General features: G+C 47.3%; 1 non-coding gene across 1 annotated transcript; it reads right to left on the bottom strand.

Moving 5' to 3' along the window:
• Nucleotides 1–584: 584 nt before the first annotated feature.
• On the bottom strand, nt 585–657 carry Trnar-acg. The gene has a single exon. It is a non-coding gene; the product is annotated as a tRNA-Arg (tRNA).
• Between the last annotated feature and the right edge of the window lie 8080 nt (nt 658–8737).

Here is an 8737-nt window from a genome sequence, read left to right as displayed (position 1 = left end):
TAACAAAATAAATATTTATAAATAAATATGAAGCCCGTTATTATCACAAACGGTATGGGCACCTAAAGGGGTGGTATGACAGAAACCAATACGGAGACAATATTTTTGTTTTTAGAGCACTGCTTAGTTTTATGATAACCGGTATATATTTTTATTTGTTATGTGCCCCAGTACAGCCATGAGGTTTTGCTGTGGTAACACATACACGTAAAAAAAAAAAAAAAAAAAAAAAAAAAAAACATATCGCCCATTGTCAGGCGATTACTAGTTTTATACAGTGCAGAGTAACTAAGTAAGGTCATGCCTGAAAAAAACGAGGTCACCAAAAGCGTCCAGAACTCTTAATAGTTTAATGGGATATATGTGAGGATAACAAGTAACTATGCTCGCAGGGAAAAATAAAAATTAAAAAAAAAAAATTGTAAAACAAAAAGTAAGCGCTCAGGGAGCGCCGAAAAGTTGACACGACCTGAGACTGGGAAGGGAAAGACAGACACATAAAAATTAGGGACGACACACAACGTCTCTGAACACGGCCATCAAAAGGTAGTTTAACGGGGCCAGCGCCAATGCAAAAAGGAGTACGAGCTTGCCAGGATTCGAACCTGGAATCTTCTGATCCGTAGTCAGACGCGTTATCCGTTGCGCCACAAGCCCGGTCGAGGAAGCTGGTTTGCATCGTAGGATAGTTCGGTGCAAAGACGACGCGGCTTGCATGCTGTGGAATCTGCTGTCGGCTTCCCTGTATATAAAATCATAACAAATAAAGACAAGAACAAAACAATAAAGAAAATACGGCATCACAAACCTTTATGGGAGCCGTAAAGATGTCAATATCAGCGGTGAAAATAAAGAAAAACAAAAAAGGTATCAAAGATGGAGGCGTGTGCGAGGGTGCATTGCACTCTGTCATGGCGTCGATATATAGAGTATACGTGATGAGAATACTGCACGCGGGCAGCGTTAACAAAACTAGAGCGAGGAAACGGTAACACCAGCCCACCTGGTTCGTTGCACTTTGCAGACCTATATAGCGGAAGACAGAGTGAGAGAGAGAGAGGGGGGGGGGGGGGGAGATGGATATAGGGATCAAGCGATCTTTAGCTCCAAAGATTTCAATATCGCTCTACTTCCGGTTAGAGCCAGTCGGGTGCAGGCCAGCCAGCCAGGCCTCAAATACTGCCATAGACACTACCAGACCAGCCAGCACCAAGCATCACGCACACTACGGTAAAGAGCAGGGTGTAAGATAGACAGGTGGGGACACGGCCCATAGAAGCCTACCGCAGCGCCGTGACCGGATTCTGTACTCGACTGCTTGCGGGTACCCCCGATTTGCGACAGCTGGCGCTGCGTCGAGAGGAAAAAAATTGGAATCGGATTTGCATGGAACTTTATGGGAGAGTGCGCAATATAAACCGAGAGCACGACAGACCTTCATTGAAAATCCACGAGAAATCGTCTCCGTCAGTTTAGTTGGTCGCCACCGGTCGCCTACTCGCAGTGAGAGTTCGCTGTGCTCCACATAGATGGCGCCACAAAAAAAGAGAAACCCGAGGGGGACACAATCCGGTCGCTCATTTGGCTCTCGTTTCCCCACCTGTCTATCTTACACCCTGGTAAAGAGTATTAACTACGCGCTCATTGCCACAAAATGGAGAGATGGGCCAGTTACGTGATTCTTGAAACAATGTGCACCGTAAAAAAAAAAAGACACGCCATCTGTAAAAAAATAAACTACAAGAAAAACCATCCTATAAAGCAACATGTGATAGGTGCCCATGCTCCATGAGAAAAATACAAAAACAAAACATACAAATGAAAGACGTTTACAAATCTCTTTAATGCGTAATTATGGCGCAGCTCTTGATTAGGAACAGGGGAAGGTATTGCCCCCCGCCTCCTCGGTACCCTTCCCTCCTCCATAGCCTCTCCTCCTTCCACAGTTTCCCCGCTAAATTTAGCTGAAAAATTGACGCAACGTGACCGCAACACCAATTCAGTTTCCCCGCTAAATTTAGCGGGGAAAATGACGTCGCATGACTTCGTGTTACGTCACCCATGAACAAATTCAGTTTCTCCGCTAGATTTAGCGGGAAAAATTACGTCACGTGACCTCAACACCAATTCAATTTCCCGCTAAATTTAGCGGGACGGTAACACCGACAGCGACGCCGTTCAACGAGGAAACGGGCGCCTAAAGGCCCGTTCACACTCTTGCGACTTCTTGCGACCTCTTAAACCTGGGTTCCTTAAAACTTGTTAAACCAGAAAACACACTGGCGCCATCTATTGGGAAGCAGTGTAAACTCGGCGGTCCGGCATATTTTTTTTTATTTCTCGAGCATTATCCTTTCTTTCTTGGCTCAAAAAACTTTTGACAATGTTATAAACGAGCCTTTCTATGGGTATTACGCACATTTGACCTCGAAAATCCCGCAAAACCTTCGCTCTTGTGAAATGCAGTTCCAGGGTCACCGCATAGATGGCGCCACAATGTCAGTGTATTCCCTCATTCTAAAAACATTTATGAAGTTGTAAGAGATCTCGTCTCTCTCAGTCGTACTCGGTCGCAAGAGTGTGAACGGGCCTTAAAGCGCCGTTCACATACATGCGACCGAGTACGACTGAGAGAGACCAGACCGGTTTTTAATCCTCTTGGGACGTCTTAGGAGTCAGGACCTGCTCCGCTGCAGCGCATCCGGTTCTAAAGGTTCGTTCACACTCTTGCAACCGAGTACGACCGAGAGAGACCAGACCGGTTTTTAAGCCTCTTGCGACCTCTTAGGACCAGCTCCGCTGTAGCGCATCCGGTTCTAAGAGGTCGCAAGAGGCTTAAATCCGGTCTGGTCTCTCTCGGTCGTACTCGGTTGCAATAGTGTGAACGGGCCTTAAGACGTCGCGAGAGGCTTAAAAACCGGTCTGGTCTCTCTCGGTCGTACTCGGTTGGATATGTCCCACGTGTAAACGGCGCTTAAAAGCTGCGCTCTAAAATTCTTCTGACGTTAAGAAGGAAATTATCGCGAGAACACTGAACATTGTCGACATTGTCATGCTTGTTTGTTCTTCGTAGTCCGCGTTTTATCCGCTGTTTCTCTAGTTGACCTATTCGATAAGGAATTTGAATTTTTTCGTTAGCAACGTTATAGGGCCCATACATTTTCTTACTTTATTTTCAGTAAATTTTCAGTTGAAATGAGCGCTTCGTGTAGTGTCATTCTCCTTTTGTCCCTTTCTTACGGCGCACATGATTTAAAAAAAAAAAAATCATTACCTTAGCGTGCACGGAAAAAAAAAAGAAGAAAAAAAGAGACGCAAGAGCATGTGCGAAGGTGTTTCGTGCGCTGGTAGGCCGTTCAGTTTCCGTTCATAGTTGTTTGTTGCAGGGTCGGAATGACCGAGAGCTCAGAGTTTTCGGTAAGGAAGGCATAAAGGCATCTCTCAAATGAACGCAGTCAATAAGAAAGTACGTGTTCACATTACTTTATAAAAACGTAATGATATTTCCTTTTCCTACGGTAGTGACATCTGAACATCGTGTTGCCAATGTAACCGTTTATTTATTTTTTTTGTTCACATGCATTACCCCAGCTCACGGAGTTCGTCAGTGCTAGAAAATTCTCAACATGTTTTTTCCCCTTAATTATTAATTTGGCATGTTTTTGCGCACGTGATAACGGCTCCTCTTTTGAGACTGACATAAAATGTGTGAGGGAGTGAAAGATGACGAAAGATTTTTTGCATTGACGTCACGTCAGCTGTGTCACTGTTGTGGCCTTGATACTGACCGCCTACCTTCGGGACGGGTTGGAGCTGAGTTATTTGGGTCATGCTTGGCTAAACGCGTATAGGTACAGAGAAGGCAGCGTTTCCTTGTGTTTCTCTCTATAGACCTTTTCCGCTTACTCTCGCCCCCGACCGCCAAGTAGGCATATCCGGTATGGGCGACGAAAAAATATTAAAACGTTTCAACCTGAAAATAGTAAAAAAATAGAGGGGAGAGAAAACGAGAATGGGTGACGGTTACGCTTTTCTCCTAAATGCATTCTATTGGCGTGGCGACGGCTAAACCATGTTTTCGCCCATACTGCAAGTGACGACAATTCAAGATGGCGGCGCCCTTGAAGAAAGGGTCTATACACTGTTCAGCCAAAACATTACGACCAGCCCTAGACTGAGTGACCAGCCCTAGACTATATGTATGAGCGCGTCTATAGCTGATTCGCCGTTCGCGTTATTTACCTCATGCTGATGCGGATGGTATTTAACAGCTTCTGGGGATGTAGAGGGAATAATTGGTCGACTACGTTTGCATGTATTGGGTTATGCTGCTGATTTAAGCGTCTTTGACCAAGAGAAAATTGTGATGGCCCGACGGCTCAGAAGAAGTATCTCGGAAACTGCAAGGCTCGTTGGATGTTCTCGAGTTGCCGTCGTTAGTGTCTGCCAAAGTAGAAGAACGACGGTGAAACCGCAAGTAGACGCCGAGGCGTGGACGTCCACGCCCCATCACCAAATGTAAGCGTCGAAGACTTTCCCTCATGGTGAAGCAGAATAGTAAGCTACCTGCGGCTCAACTGACAGCTACATACAATGTAGGTCAAGGTACAAGTGTTAACGAGCACGCAGCTCATCGTACTTTGTTCGAGATTTGACTCAGCAGCAGACGATCCTTGCAAGTGTTTTGTGTGCCAAAGGTGCATAAACACGGTATTAGGTAAGTGGTCATAATGTTTTTCGCTGATCAGATATCTATATACGTCCGCCTGGTTCTATCCGTACCTTTGGGAGCATACCTCATGGGCCGCCAAATTTGTTCTTGGCCAGAACAAGAATGGGCACCAGCGCAAAGTGGTGACGTCACGTTGAAGCCGTGCATCGCTCCTGTCATAATGAAGTGCAAGCAACTCCTGGCATTTGAACAATTGCTGCGCATCCAGTCACCTTTTGGAACAGCTCATGTTGTCCCGCCTATTACATTCCTCCTGCAAAGAGTAAAAATGTCTACAAAAGTGTACGTGCACAAAGGGGTTAACCGAATGACCGCACGCCCCCACAGAGGCAGTGAAGCATAAAAGATGGTGGTTATTGGCAGCGAGAAACCAACCAGTTAAGAGACCACCCACAATCGACAGCAGTGCAAGCTGTTGATTGTCGATTGCCATTCGCTGTAACATCATGCGGAAGTGACGCAGACAATCGTTCATGTCAAATCCATCTGATATTCCACAGTGAGCGTGTTGCTTCCATTGTGCCCACTACACACAGTAGAAGTGACCACTACACACAGTAGAAGTGACCACTACGGCACCAGGTATGATCTACGTACGCCCAAGAACACTTAAGAAAATCGACAACGAGCCGTGTAAAGCTAATTTTATGTGGGATTTGCTAGCTACCAACACAGGTACCGATAGAGTAACCAAAGGGTTGTCTCAACAGCGGCGGCGATCTCAAAGGAGACGTCAAACCCCACACCTCCGTGGCAATATAGACGACGTTTAAAGGGCATCTCCGCCGTAATTTTTATAGCCACCGATTTCTATAAAATTTTCACCATGTATTTGGATCCCCTTCCTGAGCATGTGTACGAAATATCTCGGAAAAATATTAATTTTCTTAGAAGAAAATGAATTTTGAAATTTACACGTCCACACCCAAATCACTTGCTGCCGCCCTACTGGCAACACTGAGGAAGAGCGGCACAAGGAGGCTGCCATGATGGCACTGACATTGCCGTGACGTCACATGTTGGTCAGGGTGCTTGCTTTGGAGCTTGTTGGTGCTAGGACTGTCTGGTTTTTGCTTATTTTATCGGTTTATACAGCACACGCGAGCGCGCTGATGAAATGCACGTTCACGAAGCCGAAGCTACATGCGCGAATGATGTCTCAAACGACGCTTTTACAGCGCGAGAATGGAAATTGAGGTTACGAGGCCCTAACGATCTTCCGTCCCCGCGATCGTGCCTTCTGTCCATAGGGAGTTTTAGTAGATATACTTCGTTTCAGCTAAGGTACGAGTGCGGCCGATGTCATGAGCCGAAGGGCCACTCAAGCAGCGAAAGAAGCACAACGTCATGGCGTGCTCTCTGCAGTTGATAGGACCAGCCGGTATTCGCCGTCTCTCTGTGCGTGCTCATCCGCCGGCTAATCCTATAAAGTGCTGAGAGCACGCCATAGCGCTGCGCCTTTTGGGATGTTTGATTGGTCCTTCGGCTCATAACATTGGCCGCGCTCGGACCGAAGCTGAAACGAAGTATAGTTATCAGAGGCCCGCTACCCCTCCGGGCGCGCGCTAGAGCATGCTTGGAAGTGGCGGCGCGATCTCGCGCTACGGAAGCGTCGCTTGAAAACACGGTCTACTAAAACCGTCTATTGTCAGACCCCAAGATATAACAAAAAGTGCCTCCAATTAAAAGGCATAACGTCGATCAGTTTTTCTTGGCGTGCTAGCAACAACAACTGCCTTACCATTCCGCTTCGGAAGCGGCATCTGGGTCCACATAGCGGCAGATCCCGAATGCAGCCGCCGCTGGCGCTTCCCTCGGAGGCGATGCCGGCGGATCGTATGAAAACGGGTTATCGTCATCGTCCTCAAAATCTAGCCGCATATCCTCATCGTTGCTCGATTCAGACGAGCTTGATGAGTCCATTTTCATCCGCGGCACGAACACAAAACAGTAACCTGCTGCCAGGCTGGCCAGGCTCAAACTGCACACGTGCGTGTGTTTATACCATATGTGACGTCACATCAAAATGGCGGACCAGTCGAGTGGCAAGTTAGTTTCGGTTTCGGTTTCAGCGTATTTTAACGATTATAAATTATGTAAACAGTTTTTTTAATGATTTAACCGCTGCTATAGGCTAAATTTTTAGTACCCTTTCCGAAAATATGTTTCGATAAAAACGCTCAAATTGACGGCGGAGCTGCCCTTTAAGGCTACATTACCGCGGGTCGGTTCGATGAATTACCTCCGTCGGTGCCATTGATCGTCTACCTTGTCTCACTCTCTCGAATATAGCGGAAGACACACGTACCAGAGTCAGAGCCGGATTAAGGCATTTCGGGGCCCTGGGCTAAGGACGCTATCGGGGGCCATAATGATGATGATGATGGCGACGATGATGATGATAATGATGTCCGGACTCAGCATCTCGCGAAGTGGAACCATGTGTGCATACTTCGGCGTAAACAATCGTGCACTTGCCAAGAGGGCCACCATTGTTCCTAAAACTAACGCTCCAAAATAGCCTCAAAATACAAAAAAAAAAAAAAAATTACCATTCCCGTCTGGTTTCAACTAGGGAGCACTCCGGCAAGACCACTGCGGAGGCGGCCAGGAACTTTGTTGCCTTCCCCAGCAGCGTCGAAGGCCGCACTTCCAAAGGCGCTGTTCAAAAACATGTATTTGCGTGCACGAGACACGAGCCCGAGTAAAGTGAAAGGGGGGGGGGGGGGGGGGGGGTGTTTATGACATTTCCCTTCCTGACAAAAAAAGAGGAGCGAAAAACCCCAGATCGTGGTGCCCCTCCCGTGTTATCCTCATTTGCTCGAAGCCGCATTCAAAATAAAGAGGACAAGCACCCTAAGGGGCCGGTCACCCACCCAAAGGGCCGGCTTTGTACAGGGGTAGGAGTGTGCCAGGCGAAGTGCGCGTTTGGCCTCGCTGACATCGCCATTATCTTTGTATATTCCTCTTCTCGAATGCTGCGGCAAAGCAACATCGCTTTCCTAAATATTTTTAGATTTTTTTGTTTTTTTACGAGCTGTATGGGGGCCTCTAGAGAGTCGGGGGCCCTGGGCTGCAGCCCCCTTAGCCCGTACATTAATCAGGCCCTGACCAGAGTAAGGACATAGTCCAAGAGCATGTATTAGAACACTCTTAAAATGAACTATTATGTCCCCATCCAAATTGCCCCCCGCGCCGACAAGGTAAGAAAAGGTCCTTACCTGCCAGACGCGGGGTTCCGAAGTGCCAAGACCGAGGAAGCATCCGAGAAGTCACCGATACACGTCCTATCTCTTTCGCGGTCACCCGGACGAGTCCCTTTCCCGAAAGCGGGAAAACAAGAGGCGAGAGCCTCCTCGCCTGTCTGCAGTGATTCGCATCCGAGCGGGGGGACGGAAAGGGGTCCCCCCGGGAGAGAGTGAGAGGAGGGCCCCCCCAAAACAGGGGACCCTCCGCCTCACGAACAGGTCGGAGCTCACGGCGAAGGAGGCCGAGTGTTCCGACCCGCGGCCGTTATTACAGCCATCGGGGAAGGGAGACCACAGGAATCCCCACAAGCTATAAGCAATAACATGAATTCGCAAGGCGAGCTTCAAGTGGCGTTTGGCTACACCAAAAAAAAAAAAAAAAAAAAAGCACCCAGAGAAACGAAATAAACTGAATGTGGCTTTCGACGTATGTACCTCGCTGATATCACTACCTGGCAGTCCCTAATAAAAGGTGTAATCCTCCGCACTACCAAACTTAATCGACTACTAAACAACGCATGGGTGTGTTCGTTAATTACTAACTTTATTCGATTAAGACCTTCACGATTGCGACACATTCTTAAACAAAGACCGATAAACAATTGCATAGATAACGTAGAATCGATTAATTTATTTAATCGTTGCAGCCGGTCTAAAGCAGAGGTGACACTGCGAATACAGCGCACAAAGGCAGTGTGCAGACATGTTTGATATATATACATATATGCAAGAAGCACACATGATTCAAACATGCTTA

The sequence above is a fragment of the Ixodes scapularis genome, unplaced genomic scaffold (genome assembly GCF_016920785.2).
Source record: "Ixodes scapularis isolate PalLabHiFi unplaced genomic scaffold, ASM1692078v2 PGA_scaffold10__122_contigs__length_95168666, whole genome shotgun sequence".
NCBI classification, from domain to species: Eukaryota; Metazoa; Arthropoda; class Arachnida; order Ixodida; family Ixodidae; genus Ixodes; species Ixodes scapularis.
The sequence above is the reverse complement of the archived record's forward strand: the minus strand, read 5'-3'. Positions and strand labels throughout refer to the sequence as shown.